Source organism: Pseudonaja textilis, chromosome 1, assembly GCF_049901715.1.
Source record: "Pseudonaja textilis isolate UNSWEBS1 chromosome 1, rPseTex1.2, whole genome shotgun sequence".
In the NCBI taxonomy this organism is placed as follows: domain Eukaryota; kingdom Metazoa; phylum Chordata; class Lepidosauria; order Squamata; family Elapidae; genus Pseudonaja; species Pseudonaja textilis.
This window is the reverse complement of record NC_141990.1, coordinates 50,336,841-50,358,290: the sequence shown is the minus strand read 5'-3', so window position 1 is coordinate 50,358,290 and position 21,450 is coordinate 50,336,841. Positions and strand designations below refer to the sequence as shown.

General features: G+C 39.0%; 1 pseudogene; it reads left to right on the top strand.

The window, feature by feature from the left end:
- Positions 1-20,972: 20,972 nt before the first annotated feature.
- On the top strand, positions 20,973-21,091 carry LOC113433452 (5S ribosomal RNA; annotated as a pseudogene).
- Positions 21,092-21,450: the final 359 nt, after the last annotated feature.

The following is a 21,450-nucleotide window of genomic DNA, read 5'->3' as shown; positions in this document are numbered from 1 at the left end:
ACTTCTCTAAACTGGAGTCAGTGCTGAATTTATGTTAATCATAAAATCATTTTTGTTATACGTTAATTTTAAAAATCAGGTTGAAATCTTACAGTCCAGAACTGAATGCTTGGACATTGGAGACAGAAATGTTTGCAACTTTTGCCTTTTCCCACATTTATCTTTTGTAAATATTATTTATTTGGCATATGATGAGAACTGACAGAAGAGAAGTAAACATATACAGTCCATGTAATTATACATAAAACGTGTACGTGAGTATGGCAATGGCGTCATCACCAGATATCCAATTCATATTTCTGAATATGAACATGCTACTTCTGCTTGTTAATTTCAAATAAATGCCCTAAAGACCAGGTGGAAATAAATGATGTTTACTCAAATAAAATATTTTCTATTCAGCATATAGAATAAAAAGCATAAAGCAAACCCTGCCCGGTCATTAGGCATTTTTAAAAAGTCCAAACATTCTGTGTTCCTAATATCGAACTATTCCTATCTCCAAGGCTTTTTTTTTTAAAGAACAGCAAAGAGATTTAAATACCTTCCCACAATTAGCCAAATGCTTGTGCTTTGTTTTGCAATCTTTATCAGCCCCTCCAATCCTAATGAATTTTACATAAAGAGAATTTGATGGTTGGTTAGTGGAGTGGGCTTCTCCAGGGGATTCCCAAGTCAGAATGAAACCAACCCTTTCAAAAAATCTACAACGAATGTTCAGACCTGAAAAAAAATCCTACTCTTAAAATTATTGTCAATTTGATAGTGGTGAGATTGCTATAAAATCCCTAAACTTACAAATCGCTTAAGGCTAGCAACTGCACGGACACAAATCTTCACGGGGAACAACCCATTGAATTCATTCAGTAAAGAACATTTCAGAGGAAAGATATGTAGATCAGTCTTCCATGCAATTAAACTCTTTTCACAAGTATGCCTAATGTTCTGTCCAGAATTATGGGCAGGAAGCCATCAATCTTATTTCATTTTCCACTTTGCAGCAATTACTAGAGGAAAAAACCCTGCCTCAGCCATCCTTGCAACAACATAAAAATCAACTTGTTATTTTCATATTGGCACGTGTTATAAACTGGATAAATCTCTGAATGCGGTCATACAAATATTGGGTGAAACTTTAGATTCCAGAATAATTATTGTATAATATACATTCACTTTTTCTGAAAAGATGAATGGCAGGGATTTATTTCCACCATTGACTAATCAAAAATCTCTTTCCAGCCCATTTAGCTCAACTTCTCGAGATTTTGGACATCTCTGTTCAATAAATTTGATGGCAAAGGGAAAGGATTGCTGTTGTGACTTCTGCCTTTTTTCCAAAGAGCTAACTGACACTGGCAGAGGGAACATGCTAAAAAGAAAACTTGTTCCAGGAGAAAGAAAAAGCAAAAATCCATCTTCCCAAGTTTGGACATAAACATAATAAAGAAAATGATTTATCAACATCCATTATGATGTTTTTCTCGGTCTCTGAAAGACATCCCTTGCTGAATTAACCAGCCTCACTTTCAAAAAGGCATAGGAAGAGTTTGAGCAGTTATTAAGGGCCAGCTCTATTTATTGGGAAAGTAAATGGCCATGAAGCCAGGGATATTTCCTTCTGGTCCAAGTGGACAGAAAAATGTCTAGCTGAAGCTTTCATTTTAAGGGCAAATTCAACAAATGCGGCTTTTTCTGCAATGATTTCAAAACAATGTTTTCAAAGCAGACTATGACCCTATAAGCAACAGATGGATTTTATTTATAATTACATTCACAGAAGTATAACAGTTACCTTTTTTTTAAAAAAAAAAACAGCTTTTTGAGGTTCCTGGGTGACAGGAGCTACCCACCAATTTTCTGAACAGGCCAGTACTATATGTCCAACTGTGCACTGCCAGGCTTGCCCTACCTTCTCCTTCACAGCTCTTTTCCCAAATGGGCAGCATCATTCTCAGAGAAGCAAAGCTAGCAGGAGCATCTGTCTAAGCAAAGAGTGACTTTTGAGATGTCAAGTTCCAAATGGCAAGGGAAATGACATAGAAAGTCAAGTGGGTACCTGCTTAATTACTTAAAGCAGCAATTAATCTCCTTGGTGTGGACTGATACTATTGTTTTGTCTAGAAGGAGTCCGCCACCCAAACAGGCGAAATTAAATGCCCTCTGAAAAAGTAGGATTGCTTCTCCTTTTTTTCAAAACAGATTCCACATTTTACTTTGCCAGACAAAACTACTCCCTTGTCTCCTCTCCACTAGCCAGAACAGATCCTTCACTCCTCGGCCACTGTTTTTCCCTTTGAATGGTTTTTAAGACCATTTTCTTGTCAGGGAAAGTGATTTGCAACTGCCCAGCTTGCACTATGAGGAGCGGGAAGGGAAGCTGGAGCATTTCTGGATAAGGGGCCATCAGAAAGAAAGAAGTGGGTGGGGGAGAAAGACTCTGGATCAGCTCAGCATTTACATGTTTAAGGATATCCAAAAATAACCCATAGGAAGTCCTCTCCCAAATAAGTTACAATAAAGAGTTAGACCTAAGGATGGGCCTCATGCCTTAAGGGACAGCAAGGGATTGTTACCCAGGCAATTCTTTGTGAGGTGAAACAATCAGTAGATACACAGTTTTTTAAAAAAATACATATCTAGGTGGATTCTTACAGCTTACAATTATTGCATTACTGAAATCCACCTCTCTTCTCCAGACTAGAGGAAGAAAGCAACAACATTTGCCCAATTGAAAGGTTTTTCTTCAACATTATATGATAGGAGATATTTTCTCTTTCTCATGTGGTGCATAATTAAACTTTGGGAATTTGCTACCACAAGCTTTAGAAGCATACATATCTCAATTTTCATTAATTTTCATAGCAAATTTATGAAAGTTGCTTCCGTCTGCTGTCATTTCAGTTAAATAAAACTTTCATGTGCATCAAGAGTGTTTCTCTAGTCCTCAGATGAAGATAAACAACAGCGATCAAGTTGGGATCATTTTGAAAAATCTCGACTGCCCACTGATAAAAGTAAAAACTTGTTTAGTTGGATCTCACAGACAGTCTAAGGCAACTATATTCTGTAAGTATATTGCCACTGAATTCAGTTGTGCTTGTTCCTAGATATCCAATAGCTTTGTTTGTCCCACTAAACTTTCTTTTTAATATCTAAAATTGTTCGGCCTCTGCATCTGACTGAGGAGAAGTCTTATCATTTTTCTTAGAAGTACCACATACGCACATATGAAGGACATGGAGATTTCCTTTCCCCTGTTGGAAAGTTTTCTGGTCTTCAAATTTCATTCACTATCCAAGTAAATAGTACAGTATGCATCACCTTGAAATTAAATCGCTCTAAATCTCCAGATGAGAAGTAGCCACACTACAACTGGAGGTCTTGTATGACAGCTCTCCCCCCAAAAATCTTTTTTAAGTGCACTAACAGATGCCAGATGCAAAAATTCTAGCTAAGGCAGAATATATTCTAAACATTAAGTAATAGTGTGCCACTGAGCATATGTTGAATACAGAAATGTATTGTTGGTGTGAACATAAAAACTTTCCCCTGCTTTTCTCCTGAGAATTCTCTTTCAGCAATCTGAATTGTTCAAAAGCCATTTAGTTGTCCTATGGAAGCGAAAATTCCTGCCAAGCATCCAGCTTTTAAATAGATCCCAATCACTTTTCTGCTATTTCTGCTTCAGACACACTTAAAACCCATTCCTAGGCGTGGTACTCAGCACTTAAAAAAGAGGAGAAACTGCCGCTTTGCTTGAGTAAATTGAAGGAAAGGGCGGAGTAGAAATGTAATAAATAAATGCAATTGGTGGTTTTGTGGTTGTGAATCAAGACTGTAATTGTTATGACATGAATGACTGTAGTGGAGAAGCAAATTGCCTGATCAGATTTTGGCATTTAGCAGAGAAGGGAAGAAACAATTTGCTTTTGATGTTGACTTGTTTGCTTTTTTGGCACGAGAGTTACATTTCCCTTCAGCAAAACCATGAGGCATCACTACTGCATTTAATATCTTCCTTGCAGTTTTCTCCCCTTCAATCACATCACTGCAGTAGACCGGCCTGGTAGGTGGTGACTGTAAGACAGTTCAGAAAATTTCACCTCTCAGTTCTCATTCATATATATTGATTACCCTTTTGTATAAGCCTGAAGGCCCATCTCCTTTGGGAGGTTTTGTTTCTTATAACAGTCCAGAACATTAATGTCTAGGAAGTTCACAAGCAGGCCACAAAGTCTTCCAGCATCTGGCGCTCAGATCTCAGAGATTCCTCTACGTTCTCCTAGCTCCTAAAGCACACTGGGGAAACATCTATTTTTGTTGTATGTACGTGCACGTGTGTTTACTTAATCAAATCTTAGAGACATTCATACAGCTCTTATCAAGTTAGGAGGTCTAAAAATGTTAGGATATGATAATCTGAAAGGCCCTCAAAATCTGGCTATTAGGACTGGGGCTCCCAGGGAACCCCAAGACTTGTCTAGAAGGCTCTATTGCTGAAGAGGAGGATTTTTATCCTTTCTTCATCAATGGTATATATTTTTGTTTTATGATATTTATTACTGTGTTTTTTAATATTTTTATCTCTTGTTTTTATATTGGCTGTTTTATCTATTTTTATGCATCAGAGTAGTCTTTGGTGAAATGGTTGGCCATATAAATTTGATAAATAAAAGTTGATGAACGATATTTCCTCTATCCCCAGCCAACCGGAGATAAGAATTGTCTGAGAGCAGGGAAAGGTTGAGGAAGAGATCATGGCTGGTAGGTGAAGTCCAGGTAACATCTTCCCTAGATTAAATCAGGGTTAGACAGTCATCCATCAAGACTGAAACAGCACCAAATGTTCTACTGTAATACCATCTCAGCCAATCTGACATGTGAAAGTGGACTAGCTTCCAACAAATTAGGTCATCTAATGAATGTGAAGCAATTAGGCCAAGGAGTTATGCAGCATAAATGTTCAAGAATAGCAATAGCACTTAGACTTATATACCGCTTCACAGTACTTTACAGCCCTCTCTAAGCCGTTTACAGGGTCAGCATATTGCCCACAACAATCTGGGTCCTCATTTTACCAACCTCGGAAAGATGGAAGGCTGAGTCAACCTTGAGCCATGAGACTGGAACTGCTGGCAGCTGGCATAGCCTGGGATTTAAAACATTGCCTAACCATAGGGTTCCAATTTTCCTTCCCTATCCTTCTCAATATTTATAGCCTGCTCTATTCCTAATAACCTCCTGAGTAGGGTAAAATCCAAAAACGCATTGACAACTTCCATAAATAATAGAAATACTTCAACCAGACTAAATGAAAGGCCCCATTTATACGCGGGGGCGGGGGGAGACAGGCGGAATTCCGATCAAAGCTTCGTGGCCGCCATCTTAACCTTTTTGACTACCCCAACTGGTTAGTGAACAAGCGGGAAAGCCCAGTCACGCCAATAGCTTCTTCCGGGGGCTTTAGTTATATTCTAACGTTCTTTGTCAGAAGCAGCTGGGGTTTTGGGGAGCCAGTATGTTTCCAAAAAGCGGACCCTGTTCTCCAGCGGCTTCCAAGAACAAGGTGTTTATGCATTTGCTTGGTTTAAAGAACGAAAGGCCACGGCTGGAAGAGATGCCATTCAAAATACGATCCAATTTATTAAATAGTCTCTTGGATCAAAATTTTCCCTTCTAATAATAAAAGTGACTAAAGCCGACTTCGCCCCGCGCCCTCCAGTATTTCAGGATGGAGGATTCCCCGCGCGCCGGATTCCTGCGCGGCAGAGACAGCAAAGAGAGAGAGAGAATTACAATGGCGAATCACACACACACACACCCGAGAGTGGGAGAAAAAAACGCTGCCTCCTTCCAGGCCCCCGAAGCCCCCGACAGCTACGAGCCTAGGAAACTCCGCTGCGCTCCGAAGTAGGAGCGCCTCGGCCCCGCCTGACGCGAAGAAGCCGGTCAGGGCAGGAAGGCTCGGGTCATCTCCTGTTTTCAATCGGCTCCGAGGCGGCTTAAATGAGCGGATGCGCCTGCCACATTGGCGCCCAAAATAGAAGCGCTTGAAGAATTTAGAACCAGCAGAAATCCTTCTTTCTTCCGGAGAGACTGAGAGCGAGAGAAAAAGTCGGGGAGAGGACTTTTCTTGCGAGTCCTTACATTTCCCTTTCCAATATTTGTGCAACTTTTATCTCGCAAGGCAAACCGCGAGGTTGACGCAAATCCGTCACAGCGTCTTAGAGCTGCGAAAATAAAGGCGTGGGGGAGCTCATTCACTGCCGCCACGGCGAACCGAATCTCCGGGTCCGATTGCCCTTTGTAATCTGACTGTCCCGAAGTTTCGCAGAAAGGCGCGGAGGAGCCGTGATTTTCTGCGGGGAGCCGCTAAGGCGGGAAACGGAGAAGAAGGTGCACGAACGAGAGGAAGGCAGTTGTAAGCCATGGCCAACACCCGATTCCTTTTCTACAAGGAAAAGAGGCTGAGGATGATGGAAGCGGTAGTCTAAGTCTACCTGCAGAGTGGCAGCTGGGAAAAAGGATCGCAGGGTGATTATTAGTCTCTTTCGGGGTAGATCATGGCGGGGAAAGAGACAGAAAGAAAGCCCGAATGTCTCCAAATAGCTTTTGGAGCAAAAATGGTTGCTTCTCAAACGCAGCTGGCTTCCTCAGACAAAATTCCCGCTAATGTAGCCATCAGAGGCTCTATTTGGCGCTGTAGTTTATACGTCTGTCTTTAATATCGTTTTATCCGTTGTATTTTCTTTCTTACTGTGTCCTTCTGTGGGTTCAGAGGATTCGTTTAAAGGATGATATCTTTAGATAATAGGTAATAGGTAGTTTAACTTTCTTTCATGCTTAGATTTTACTGCGAGTTGCCTTGCATGTCTGAGCAGTAAAGTGAAGCTTAAGGTAATATAATAGCATATAATAGGGTTAGAAATAAATACTTCTCTGCATAATTACAGTATATGTGAATCTTTCTACTGTTTTCAGGGGAGGTTCATTCTTCAGTACTAATAATACCAAAAGTCTACAGTCTCCAGCCTTCATGTGCTGCACTGATCTTTTCATTTGAGAATAAATACTATTTTCTCCCATCTGGTGGTCATCTGGATTTTGACAGCTCAAATATGGCAGCCCCAGTAATTGTTCAAAAGGCATGTGTGCAGCAAACAGTAAAAGATGTGCACATGCTGTTGTCATCATGCAAATTCTGCCTGACATTTGCAAACTTGCATATGAGACAAGTCTGAAATCATGAAACATTATTATTATCACACACATTTTGTTATTTCCTACCTATACCTCTGCTTGCTTTATCTGTGGACACCTAGGCATCTGCAGGAGGATTGAGGGAAGCAAGTGAAAACATATCACATTATCACACAAATACAACAATTTGAATGTTTGTAACAGAATTGGGTCATTTTAATGATGGCTTTGCATATGCCATTTTGGAATCATTTGCTATGGATACTATTGCTTTCGATTGAGTTGGTATAAGTGAGAAGTGTAATAGGTTTTACACACTTTGCAAGTGATGTTAGATGGTATTATCTTAAAAACCTTTTCTCCCTCCAAAAGAGATGCTGTTCAGCCATTGCAGAATCAACACAAAACTATCCCAGCATGAAAATTGCTTTCTCAATTGCTAACCTCTTTATTATCACTTTTCCCAGTCCAAACCAGTTGGAACTTCCCTTTGAGGACATATACACTGTCCAAGGACAACTCAAGGGGAAAACCATGGCTTTACTACAGTTACCTTTAAGAGCGATTTAAGTCTGTCATTACTCATAGACTGAGAATAAGAATGGCTGTACAGTCTATTATCAAGGCTTATCTGGGTCATAAATAGGTGCAAATAAGGAAACCACTTAATCAATTGATTGTGCCTTGGAGTCAATTTTTGTTTCCTGATGACTGCTTGGATTAATTCCTGCACTTTTCTTGGCAAAGTTTTTCAGAAGTGGTTTATCATTGCCTCCTTCCTAGAGTTGAAAAAGAATAACTGGACCAAGGTTACATAGGTGACTTTGAGCCTAAACAGGATAAGAACACCCAGTCTCCTGATTTGTAGCCTGGTGGCATCGACTTAACCACCAAAAAGTGGTTAGTAGAATAGAACAGGGGCATCAAACTCGTATTGGTGGTGTCACATGATGTATCAGGACTTTTTCCCCCTTTGCTAAACCAGGTGGGGGCAGGTCCAGCAAGTGAGGCATCCGGCCCAGGGGCTCTGAGTTTGACACCCCTGCAATAGAAGGCTATAAAACTGCTCTCTGTACCTGCAGATTAGTACTAAATAATATGTACTGTAGCTGTTTGCTACCATATAATGGTCATTTGGATTATTGCAGTCCAGACATTGTACTTTTAGTATTGTCTTGAAGTCAAGTTATTATTAGCAGCAGGCATAGAGGTAGGATAAGTATTGACAATTGAGAATCGCATGATGTGATTGCTCTCTGCAGACTTAAAAATAAGTGGAGAGCATTCAGTATAGATGGGAAAAGTCTTGCATGTAACTGGGTTTCTCTCAGTCAAGGGAGCATTAGCAAAAGGTGGGGAAGCTGTGAAAATGGCCAGAACTCAAATCCTTACTCCCCATTTGCCAAACTATTACCATAGGAAGAGCTGCACTGTAGTTAAGGAAGACATATAGAGCTTCATCTTCCTTCCTGCTTTTTAGTGTTCAGTCATTATAAGCAAGATAGAAGCTGAATCTCTTATGTTTTAAAGAAATGGGTCATATAATTTATGTTATACAATTACGTTACCAGTCTAAACTGTAAGGTCCTCCCTTCAATTAGAGACTTAACACAATCCAAATCATTTTCGGGAACATAGGAAATTCAGCCCCATATTTCAGATTCTCCATCTAACATTTTGGATATCTCAGGATGAAACCTAGTAAAGCTTCCACTATTCTGATGAGACAGAGCAATGGGAGCATCAAACTTCCTGCTAACTCAAGAGGGCAGGTAGCCTTTTAATTCAGTGGTGGAAAATAGCATGGATGGTAAGGTGATATCCTAAATCACTCACAAGGAAATGGCTTTAGAAGCCCACTTCCTTTAGACCATTTCCACATGGCTGCCTTAAAATATCACCCAGATGTTGGTGTGGTGATATGAAAGCTGTCTTTCTTAACTGTTTTATCAGCACTGACATGGTTAGATGACAATATAAAATGCTATAAATCACTCATGAGGAAATGGCTTTTGCCTTGCAGAGGAAGATGGTACAAATCAGAGAGAAAAAGAGAAGTCCAAGGGATAGTTTTATATAGTATGGTAGACTACATTGTCTATTATTTTCAGTTCACACAGACTGCTAATGGGCATAATGGGAGATTTAGTCTTCCTGTTGAAAAGCAACAGATTGGGCATGTTTGTATGAATTATTTGCCCAATCTTTTCTCATGCTAAATAAATAATAAGCCTGGTAGGGAGTCACAGTACGAAGGCCATTCAATCCACTGCATTTTGGGGTCTGAATTTTCTTGAAGAAGGAAACAATTAACATTCATAAACATTGATTCTCATGGGGAAGGGACAGTTTATCTGGCAGCAAGGGTAGTTTGAGCAAGAACTCAGGGCCAAGTTGCTAATTTTTATTTGTAGGAAGATTCATTAAGGGGCAACAGAGAAAGCAACTTTTGAGCTCTTATTCATCAGGCACAAATCCTGAGAACAGGATTAGCAACCTCTAGCACGGCTCCAGAAGCCAATTGTGCCAAAAATCAGCAGAAGGCTTTTTGAAAGCGGTAGGCCCAGAAGTACAGCTCCATGTACTGGGAATGGGTCCATCTAGCTCAATCCCACAAATCTCTGGAGGATGTTAAATACTTTTGTTCTGATAATACCAGGGCCATTTCCTGTTTCCAGTGTTATTAAGCTGAATTCTTGCATCAAGGACCATGCTGTTCCTCTTTTTTTTGGTCTGATTATTGTTTAGTTTGACTGCTGTTTTAAAACACTTCTTTGAAGTGGATGGATGCAGCCCATGCTATACCATGTGGATAGAATAAACTTGGTTGCGATCATCCTTGTTCACTTTCATCTTCATTGCACAAGCCTCAGTGAAACATCAAGAAAGCTACCCAGTCGGTCTTTGGTTAAGTTCTTGTGGTTAACTTGGCCTTGCCATCTTTCCTCACACTACAGGAGAAAAGCCAGAGTGTAGCCTGATACTTAGCATGGGCTTATAATGGGTTGAAAGGAAACTGAATGTCCAAGACATTGTCCCATAGTATTTTATTTTTTTTCTACTCTGCTTGCCTTCTAAATGTATCAAGGCAAAATACATCATCTGTTCTCTGGCTAAAATCTCCCATGGGGAAGGTTAGACTGAGCAAAGATCTGGAGTCCCATAGTCTGTATTCACACATGGCACTAACTCAAGCTAGCAGCACAGTGAAAAGTTGAACCAGATCCCAGTCAGCTTTATTAAGGCATAGTGCATCATAAAAAAAAATCAGCCCAAGTTTATAATTTGCATGAATCCAAAAAGTTTAGTTATTTGAGTAAGACATTAGTGTGTTGGCTTAGTGTGTTGTTGAGTACACATGGTCGGTTTTTACCTTCTATGCTTTGTCAATCTCAGTCTATGGCTTAGTATGTTGCGTTGACCTAAGGAAACTATTTAACAAGCCAAGCTTAAGCAAAGTATGTTTTAATGCATTGTGTAGGTCTTATATGCCTGTTGGCCAGGGCTGCAGGATCTGAGTGGTGCAAGCAACATAGCCACTAGACACAGCACAGAGGGTTTTCTCTATCTCTTGATTAGCTTCTAATGGTTGACTGAATTTCTTACAATAATTCTGTCTATTGTCCATTTTCTTCCTTGTTTACTACCGGAGCTTCAAGATTTTAACTTTTGTACATATTCATAAGAATCAATGAGTTCTGAGAAAACATGCATAGAATGAAATCATGAAAGTTGGAGAAATTAACACTAAATAACTAAACACACATACCCTTGGTTTCAAGCAGGCTTAATATGAGATCAATCACCAAATTTAAATATAGTTTGAACAAGTAACAAGTTTAAGATGATGGCTTTTGAATTATTGCTCTTTGCTGCTGATTAAAATTAGATTTTTCTTTGCCCTGTCATATGGTTTAGGGAGGAAAAACATAGTGGGAATGTACACAATCACATTGTTAATCCACGGTATATTTTATTCAAGCTTTCAGACACACCCTATTTGACATGGCTTTAACTTGACATGGCTACCATCTTTGTCTTTTACCTAAACTCTAACCAACAACAGGCTTAAGGTACTGGCTGAATCTGAGCTGAAGAAATGGCATCTTTTCAATTATGTTAGCAAGTGTGGAATAGCGTTTGTGGGATAAAGCAGTGGGGTCTTTTGGAGAAGAGAAATCAGATAACTACCACGCCTGGCAGTTAAAGGAATTTTCCATTAGGACAACAAGGAAGTTTATAAGAAGATTCAATGAAATTTTTATCAGGGTGGTAGTTGACGAGAATAATTTAACTTTTTGCTCTTTGCTTCCATTTATGAATTATGGTAACTGCTTACTGAGCTACTTCAGTCCTTTAGGAAATCTAAGAATAAAATCAGAGAAATTACAGCATACAGTGCAGTTTCTGGTGAGGGGGAGGGTGCTATGTAATTATTTCCCACTGTTCAAAAACTTTAAGGCCTCTATGGGGAGGGGGGAGAGAAAATAATTTGGTGCTGTGCCTGCTCCATTACTCAACATTCTTTCAAATAATACCCTGTGAACAGAGCCATCGCTGAGATTTCTGGTGACAACGTGGCTAAAAAGAATATCTGTATGATGTGTTTTCCCTGGAAGGCTCAATCCTGATTTATTTTATCACAGCTGAATTCAAGGAAAACCCTACTGGAGCAGGATGATTTAAAGGCACATCCCTTGCTGCCTCTGCTTGGTGTATAAATAGAAGCTTAGCCGAACTATTTGTAAGTGCAGGATATTTTCACCACTGAAAAATATCTGCTTCTGGTTTTCCACTCTATGAGTGTTTTTCTGTGCATTTCAAATTCATCTGAATTCTTAGACAATAGAACAGCAGAAACCTTGCTGATTTACTACCCAGAAATAATCCACTTGTAGATCTTGATTGATTGATTTTTCCATCCCCAATCTCATCCCTATATAAAACTGTCATCATATTCGGGGCCATTCATTTAATAAAGGCATTCAATAAATGGAATTAATTCAACACACTGTGTTCCTCATTTCTCCTGCCATTACTGTCCATGTGTTCTATCAGGTATGCCAAAAGTCAAGTATGGAATAAATTCTGCCTGCCCGATACAAATCTATCTTATTTCTCCTTTTCAGATTTCCTAAACTAAAAAGATCATAGTGCTTGAGCATTCACATATTCACAACTAGCCCTTAAAGAAAAGTCCTATGCTGGAAGAAGTATATTCTGGTGTCATCTGCTGGCCCAGTGGATACATTGCAGCATGCCATACCATGTGAAACAGAAGCCAGAGTTGGAAAGAAGGGCAGAGAATAGATATATCCCTCATTTCCCTTAGTTAAAGATCTTCTGAGATCTTTGATTAGAAGACAGATATTTTCTGATATTTTCTTTTCACAGAAGAGAAACTACAGAGGGTGTTTCCATCATGTCTGGAAATAAGATTAGCACAGAAACCCAAATAGGCACCCTACATGAATAAAAAAATAGATTAGGATCTTTTTATAGACATCAGAAGACTTTGAGATATTGTCAGGTTGCTGGTAAGGGATGGCATACATCCAGGGGGAAAAGTAACTAGTCTTTCAGTCTGAAATCTCCCTAACCCATTTCCATGTGGCGCAGAGTGATGGTTTTGTAAGTTACATTACCTATTTTGCACCTCTTGCTTTCCATCTGTCCACAAGGCTTAATTTCTCTTGTCCTTCCCTGAAACTGTTGTAATTTGTCTGAATCCTTCTTATGGTTAATGTCCATACTGGACACAGTGCTTAAGGTGGGTGGACCCAGCTAATACAGACTGGAATTGAATTATTGCTTCCAGTATTTTAAAAATTATGCATCTGTTGATGAGCCAAAAAATGCACTTGCCTTCCCTGCAGTCAACAAAGGGCTAATGTTCAGTTCCAAGATCATTTTCACACGGACTCTTACTAAGTCAGATGTTCCTCATCCTATACCTATGTAATCGATCTTTGTTTCTTAAGGGAAATAACACACTTGATGTGTTTCTATTGAATTTATTCGGTTATTTCCAGGCCATTTTTCCAACTAGGGGTTCTAGGCTATTAGCTATCTCACCCCAAATTGTACTATGTGCAAATATGATAAATATTCCCCCCATTTTTTTTCATTCATATTACTAATGAAAATATTGGAAGTATAGAGAACTCAGGAGAGACCCTTGATGCACTTGTCCTCCAGTCATTTGGCACATCATCAGTTTTTCAGAATTTCTCAAAGGTGCTATAAGGGCTAATTCCTAAGGTGCCCTGAGATGCATTTCATGTGGTCCTGAAAAGTTCCAGTTCTTAAACAAAATTCCTGGGATAAAATTATTTCTTTCAGAAAAAAGTCTTCTTAAATATTCCCAAAATTATTTATTGCACATAGAGAGGGAAGTTGTAACAAACAACCACAAACAATGGCAACCACAAAATGAATATACCCCATGACCTCCCTTACCATGGCAGCTATTCTGAGAGTAAGCAAGTCTCGCATAGTTAGGATGACCAGAATTGGATTCAGTTTCTCTAGCTCTTTGTTGCCTTCTAGTGGTCATTGGAGTTTTACAGCAATAGTAGCCATTTTGCCAAAGCACCCGCAACACTTTCTTAAGATTTTATATGTATCTGCTGGTCAACTTAATAAATAAGTACATGTAGAGGATTGCTGTTGTAACCACCACATTCTGTAGTTTTCACAGCTGTACTTGCTTTTATTTGGAGAATTGCCACAAGAATTTCTAGAGCGAATCTCACAAAGGCTTCCAGGAATGAGGAGAAAAGTCAATTGGTGGTCTTCGTTAATTCAGCCTTCCACTGCCATTTTTTTAGCCTTACTTCAAATATGCTTTGAGATGGAGTGGGATGGGATATACTATGGGATGGTTGAGTTCTTTTAATGTGCTTAAAACATTCGCTTTATTTAATCCTTCTTTCAGCCCACGCAGGCATCTTAAGTTCTTTTCAATCTGTCGTGACATATTAATTCTTGGTTGAAAATGATTGTGCCTGACCAGTGGTAACCGCAATGATGGATGTGGAAGAGTCCCATGCGAAGGATTATTGGTAGTTTTAGGCTTTTAGATGAAAATCAGAGCTCTGGTTTGGATCTCCCCCCATTCTTGACGTCCTTATTTTGTACATCTGATGAAGTTTGCCAAGCAGCCAAATCAAAACCCATTCTTCCCATTGAAGGAAAAACAGTCTGTTTTGCTTGTGTGGTGGAAGCCTATTTTTATACTTTCTGTTTGTTCTGCAGGGTGACTCTGTTCTCCACAATCCCACCAAGCATCTATTGTTTTGAGAAGAATGCTCTTATATTGATTGTTTGTGCGTCAGCCCAGCCTTTCTCTCGAGCTGCACTTGGGATGAAATGAGATAATTTCCATTAACAGGACATGCATTATTAGTCCCTTGTGCCAAATAGAGAGGCTAAGCCAAGGTTGCTATTTCTGGCCATGTTCACCTCAGGAAGGAACTTTCTCAGCTTTAATGGGATTTTGCTATTGTTGGTTGCCTTCTGTTTGACAGAGTGCCAGCAGGGTTGAAAATTGTTTAGAAAGCAACATGAAATATAATAAAGCCCTGACCATTTGCTGCAGCACATTCCAGTGTGGTGTTTATTTTGAAAAGAGGGGGGTGGGGAATGTAATTATTGTCTTTGGCAAGAGGGAAATAATAAAAACTCTGCTGCGTAACTCATATCTGAGGACATGTTTCTCACAGCTTTTGGATTTAAAAGCTTATTGCAAATGTCACTGAGCTGAATTGTGTACTGTTCAGCTGTGTTGCCTTGACAGTCTCTTCCCTCAAACAAAGCATCAGTTTTGGAGATCATTCGATCTTGGTCTGGAGAGCCACCTTCTCAGGAATTATTTTAATAGCTAGCAGAAGGCCATCATAGCAATGGCATTCTCATTCTGGAAAGTTCTCGTTCTCTTCTGAATCAAGCCAAAACTGGCTCCTACTAGGTTTTAAAGGGGAAAAATAGCAAAACATTTTTTGTATTTTGCTTGGATGTTAGAGAGCAGTATTAATAGAGTGGACAAATAGGGGATCCCCCCACACTCTCCTGCCATTTCTGTTCAGACCAGCTTTGCACATTTTTGGAAAGCAAACCCACTGAAATCAACAAAATCTATTTAACAGAGGTAAAAAAAAAAGGAGGGGAGGGTTGATGGCTACTTTTCCAATTAACCATCTCACTTTCCAGATGTGTCAGTTCTTGACCATTTTTTTCCACCTTAAATTATTTATAATTTGGATTTTTTTTAAATGAAAGAGTATTTACTTCCAAATGAATAAGCATGCTATCCTATTCCAGGTGTATCATTGTCATCTTTTAGATCACTGGATCAAAAATTGGAATACAAGTAGAATCCAGCTGATTGTTCCATTAATGCTGCTAACTTTAACCTTAGCCCTTGGTCAACTTTAGTCAAAAGGCATCAGTCCTTCTCATGCATCCTAAAAATACATACCATTGCATGCAGGGGGATTTATTCCTAGATAAAATATAAAAATTGGGATGGGACATTTTATGGTCAGTTGCAACTGTTTCTTACCAGCGAAGATAGTCTAACAATGCCTTTGGTTTGCCACCCTTGAGGACAGGTCATAGTTGTCCCAAATATGCTTTTTCAAGAGGCTGAATGGACAAGAAGCAAAATGTCTTCAAAGAAAACCCAGAAAGTCCAGTTGTCTCTTGAAAAAACATCTTTGGGATGATAGATTGTAGACTTCTGCCTATTCACTGATGGAAATAGGATGCTAGATGGATATTTAATCTCATACACCAAGGCTCTTTGTATGGATGATGCTGTGTTATCTAAACTATTCGTTTAGTGCAAGGAGCTTTCATTAATCAATTTCTCTACAAGATCTCCCTTTATCAGAGTTACCTGATGGGCAACAGCTAGTAAAAGAAGTCAGTGAAAGAGTCTGAAGTAAAGTACAGAACTAAGAATATAACAGAGAGTTAAGAAAATTTGTCCAAACATTCAAAGATCTAACTGGGGGAGGGTTCATTGAATAAAAAAAGCCATCTGTGCTACTTTTGACATACATAATTTATCATTGTTTTTTCAGGAGCTACTAATATTCAGAGGAGGAATGTCACAGGCTCTACATTGGATTTTTAAATGTTCCCTTTCAATGCAATGCAATGACATTTGTCTTCTCTTCCAGATGGTAGTTCTTGTAGAATATTTGGAGTGGAGCAATGGTGGGAATAAGCACTTTCTCAGCCTTGACAACTCCCCAAAGATCTATTTTGGACTCACATGGTATGGTTTCATTCTATAAATGATATTTTATAGCAAATATTAATAAAAAACAGAAAGGATCTGGGACAGAAAATGCCTAATCTCTTGGCTTTCCCCACATTTAAAGCATGCCTCAGGACTGTGATTGCAAAAGGAGAGAGATAATCAGAGGCACTATTTTTCTTTCATGCTGAGCATGAAGATAATATGGAGCAGTTGACAATAATATGGAGCAGTCCACATGTGGCAGGTGTCTGGGAGAAGGGAGTTATATCTTCCTTAATTTTGAGAATCATAAGAATTGTCTTCTAGAACCCCAGCACGGCACTATTTCACTTGTCAGACAAATTCAGGTATTACTATGCTGTCAGAGGGATGAACTTCAGCTCACCTGGCACAAAATGATGAGGACGATGCCAAAAAGTTAGCTGACTTTAAACGGGACAACAAATGAGCTCTTTGTATACTAGTAAAGAAAAGGACTTCATTTTTGGATTATCCCTGGCCTGATTGTTTTGAATACTAACTGCTTTAACCTTGTATGATTTGGACTGTTCGTTGGACTTTGTTTACCCATTTACTGGAAATAAAACTTACATTTTACTATTCAGTGTAACTGTGTGCTGGTTGTGTGTTATTCATCACCACTCTCACTATGTTTCACTGAGTGCGCTCATTCTCCTAATGGGGAATACCTCAACAAACAGTTCAATATTTCTTAAAGTCCAACCTATCTGAAAGGTGAGAGTCTCCTGGGTAAAATGATGATGAAGAGCAATTCTTTCTTCCAAGGGCTGAAGATAGAACTCTTTTTTATGAGACAAAGTAATTGACCCATTATCCAAAGACATTCAAGCTCCATAGAACGTCTGCTCAGTATTTGAAATAAATTCTGGAAAGGAAGATTTCATTCATTAGCAATGAAACTAATTGGAATTTCTGAAGGTAATAATCCCAAATATTTGGAATTTCTCTACAGTTTCTCATTTAGTGGGTTTCAATTAACATAGCATAATTAAGGGGCAGGAGGTGAAATTAAATGCAGTGGGGGCAGGGAATAAATAGCATCAAGCTTTCTGTTCCAGAATGTCTCAGATCTTAGAAAGACCCAGGTTAGGTTGCTCTTTGAACCTAAGCTGCCTCTTCCAGTTGTTGTAGGATAGAGTCATATAAACAATGTCTACAAACATGATTTTAGGCTTCTTAGGTAAAAGGGAGTCTGCATAAGTGGTGTATAGTAATATCTCATGATCTCAAAAGCATTCGTTCATGAGCATCCTAGTCGATCAAATATGCAACTTCCTAAATCAGTTTTCTGCTGCCCTCCATGTGTTAGGTTATAGGAGGCTGAGGTTCAGCCCATAATGTACATAATATGTCCTTCAATCATTCCAAGTAGACAGAATTTCAGTTCTGACTTGGAATGCTGACATGGTTCCAAAAAATGTTAATTCCCTCAGAGAACAACAATTAATCCACTACTAAGGTTTTTTTTAAGCAGTCAAAATTTTCCAGTGAAATCATAAACATACCAAGATTTAAAGCAACATTTAGAAATCAAAATAGGAGTCCTGTGCATGATGAACAGTTATAGTTCTCTTATAACAGTCATCATCATTAAGAATGAACATAGTAAAGAATGATTCCATACAAGCCTTCACTTAAATACTGTGCTGCATAATCATGATGGCAATATAACTTTTTTGTTTTAAAAAGAGCAAAGCCTACTTTTGAGATGATCTATTTTTGATGGACATAAATTATCTTCAAGTGAAGGATATTACTAAACTGGGTAAACCTTTATGGGATGTTGGCTAAATATGGAAATAACTGATGTACATGGCACACGGAATTAGATGTAGAAGATATGCTGTTATTTCAGTCTTTAAAATTATGTTTCTGAAAAACGGCAATATATATTCCAAATCATGTTCTTTATTGTTTTGGGTATCTTAGCTTACACTCTTAAGATTAATCCAGCAATCTTCCCCAGTCTGGCACTTGCCCTCTCCCCAGAGATGGTGGCAGTGGTGGTATGCTGCCGGTTCACACCGGTTCTAGCAATTTGGTAACACCAGTCAGCACTTGGCCCCGCCCACCCACTCACACCCTTTCCTGTCCTATATTTCCTTTGTAGTTCAGCTGATAGGCATGGCAGAGCGAATTGCCACAGTTGTTTTACTCACCAGCGCTGATGGTAAGGTAAATTTTCATGCTTAAAATTTGTTGAGGTAATTCCCAGTTAGGAGAATGAGTGCATACAGGGAGACATATTTGAGAGAAGTGTTTGAATAATACACACACAGTACACAGATACACTGTACAGTAAACGTAGGTTTTTACTTCCAGAAAGGTTTAAGCAAAGTCCAAAATAAGCAATCCAAAGTCATTCACAAGTAAATCAGTCAGTTTTCAATCCAGGGATAATCCAAATATCAAAGTCCAGTGTCAAAAAACAGTTCAGTAACAGACTTACATTAAATCCAGAAAATATCAGTCAATTAGGAAAAATGGAGGAACGGCAATACTTTCCAACAGAAGGAAACAGAGAGACTCACTCAGACACACTTCTGAGACTAAGACTAAAACAATCCAGGTTTCTGGCTCCATCTTATGGCCGTATGAAAAACCACACCCAATTGCAGTTTTTGCAATCTCTTAAAGATATAGTACTAAAATATTTATCCTGGTTTATATATTTCTAACCCAAATACCTGTTAGGTGACTTATATTCCTAACAAAATTGCCTGTTTTAGAACACTCTGCACACACGCAAAGCACACAACCACATAGCCAGTAGTAAAATATTTTGAATTCCACCACTGGGTAGTGGGACTGGAATTCCCAACAAAATCAGTAACACTCTTTGCTATGACCAAATGAGTTTTTAACCAGTTCTAAAATTGAAAGAAACCATTTTACTAAAGATATAATTAATTCCCAAATGTTTGTTTCGGAAGTGACTATCTTCATTTGGGCCCCTGTGTTGCAACTCCACTTCTTAAACTTCCCAGCATGTTGGTTGGGAATTCAAGAAGTTATCCTAACACACATGAAGGACAGCAGGTTAGGAGAGGCCAGCACTGAGGAACTTCCTCCCATTTATTTTTCACAAAGCCAGCAGGATTCTTCTTCTAAACACATAAAAGACAAGCGATAGTAAGGAGACTTTATTTTCTTTGCAAATGACATTTTGGCTGCCAGATGGCTAAGCACGGAGGAAAAGTACAATGAGATAAACAAGATAGAGCTATTGTGTTGGCCTTGTCCTCACAGAGATTAGCTAGCTAGACAGACTGACTTTGCTGAATAGCAATTCCTTTGACTTCTTCAATGTAAGTAAGATTACAGGGAATCTTTCCAACTCATTATTAAGTTTATGTGACTAATTAAAAGGTTATTGTTTCTCAATTATTAGAATTTTGGAAGAAGAGATTGTAAGGCAATTTACTGATTTTCTGTTATAAACTTAGGTTATTGTTTAAATATATCTGGTTATTTTTAAATAATTGGGCATTAATAAAAGCAATCATTGATAAATTATAACATAGAACTGTTAAGTTCATATATGTTAAGCATATATAGCAATCAATTTACAGACAATTCTTAGAAGAATCAATACGTATCATACTTATTTTGCCTTTTAGTCATTTTTGGCCATTAAATCAAACGTATTTCTGTCACTTTTAGCAACAGACCTTTAACAGGCATCCTATGAGAATGGAACCACAGAAAAACATATGACTGATTTGATTTTTTGTGATGAAACTGATTTCATCAATGCCAACAAGGTGGCATTTTGGAGGTGAAGTAGAATAGAAGAATAATTACGGTGTTATTCACACCATCAACATAGCTGGTTGGGAATTACTGGCACTGAAGTTCAGTAAACTGAAGTGGGAAAGTGGGGAAAAAGTGAAAGTGCTCTTGGAGGCCTCATTTGAAAAAGCTATGGGTAAGTCAGGCAAAAACAAAAACTTCATTTGTAATACATTTACATTTAATTAAAATTAAATACTAGTAGCCCTCACGACCTCAATTGAGCCCAACATTTCTGTTGTTCAATGAGACATTTGGTAAGTGAATTTTGTTCCATTTTAGTATCTTTCTTGCTACAATTCTTAAGTGAATTGGTACAGTTGTTAAATTAGTGACACAATTGTTAAGTGAATCTGGCTTTCCCATTGACTTTGCTTGTCAGAAGGTTGCAAAAGGCGATCTCATTGCCCGGGAGTCTGCAATGGTCATAAATATGAGACAGTGGCCAAACCACTGAATTTTGATCACGTGATCATGAGGATGCTGCAAAGATTGTACCTGTGAAAAACGTTCATAAGTCACATTTTTCAATGCCATTGTAACTTTGAACAGTCACTAAACAAACTGTTGTAAGTTGAGGAATATGCTCCCTAGACTATTCCTCTGTCTCACCTTCAGTTTAGCATTTGGTAAATTCTGGAGCTCTTGAAAGACTGTCGCCAAAGCTCTTTTTTTTGCCTGTGGAAACACTATCTATGGCCATACTAGCCTGAAAATGCCCGATATCATCTGATTTCAGAAGCTAAGCAGGGTCAGGCCTGGTTAGTACTTGGATGGAAGACTGCTTGGGAATACCGGGTGCTGTAGGCTTTTGCTCGAGCAGGGGGTTGGATTAGATGAACTCCAAGGTCCCTTCCAACTCTGTTAGTTAATGATTCAAAGATCTGGGGCTTCAGGTTGTATGGCTATGAGTTAAAAGATTTGCCAGGTAGTGATGCACCAACTACCTATATATTAAAAATAGGCAGAGCCAGGGGTGGGATTCTACCAGTTCAGACCATTTCTATAGAACTGGTTGTTATGATTCTGTGCAGTTCGGAGAACCGGCAAATTGTGCCCCTGGCTGGCCCCACCCCTCTCCTCCCTCCCCTCCCCTCCCAGTGTGCAACATTGCGCGCATGCCCGACATCGCTGACAGCGTTCTTCCCTGCCCACTCCTTAAGGTATTT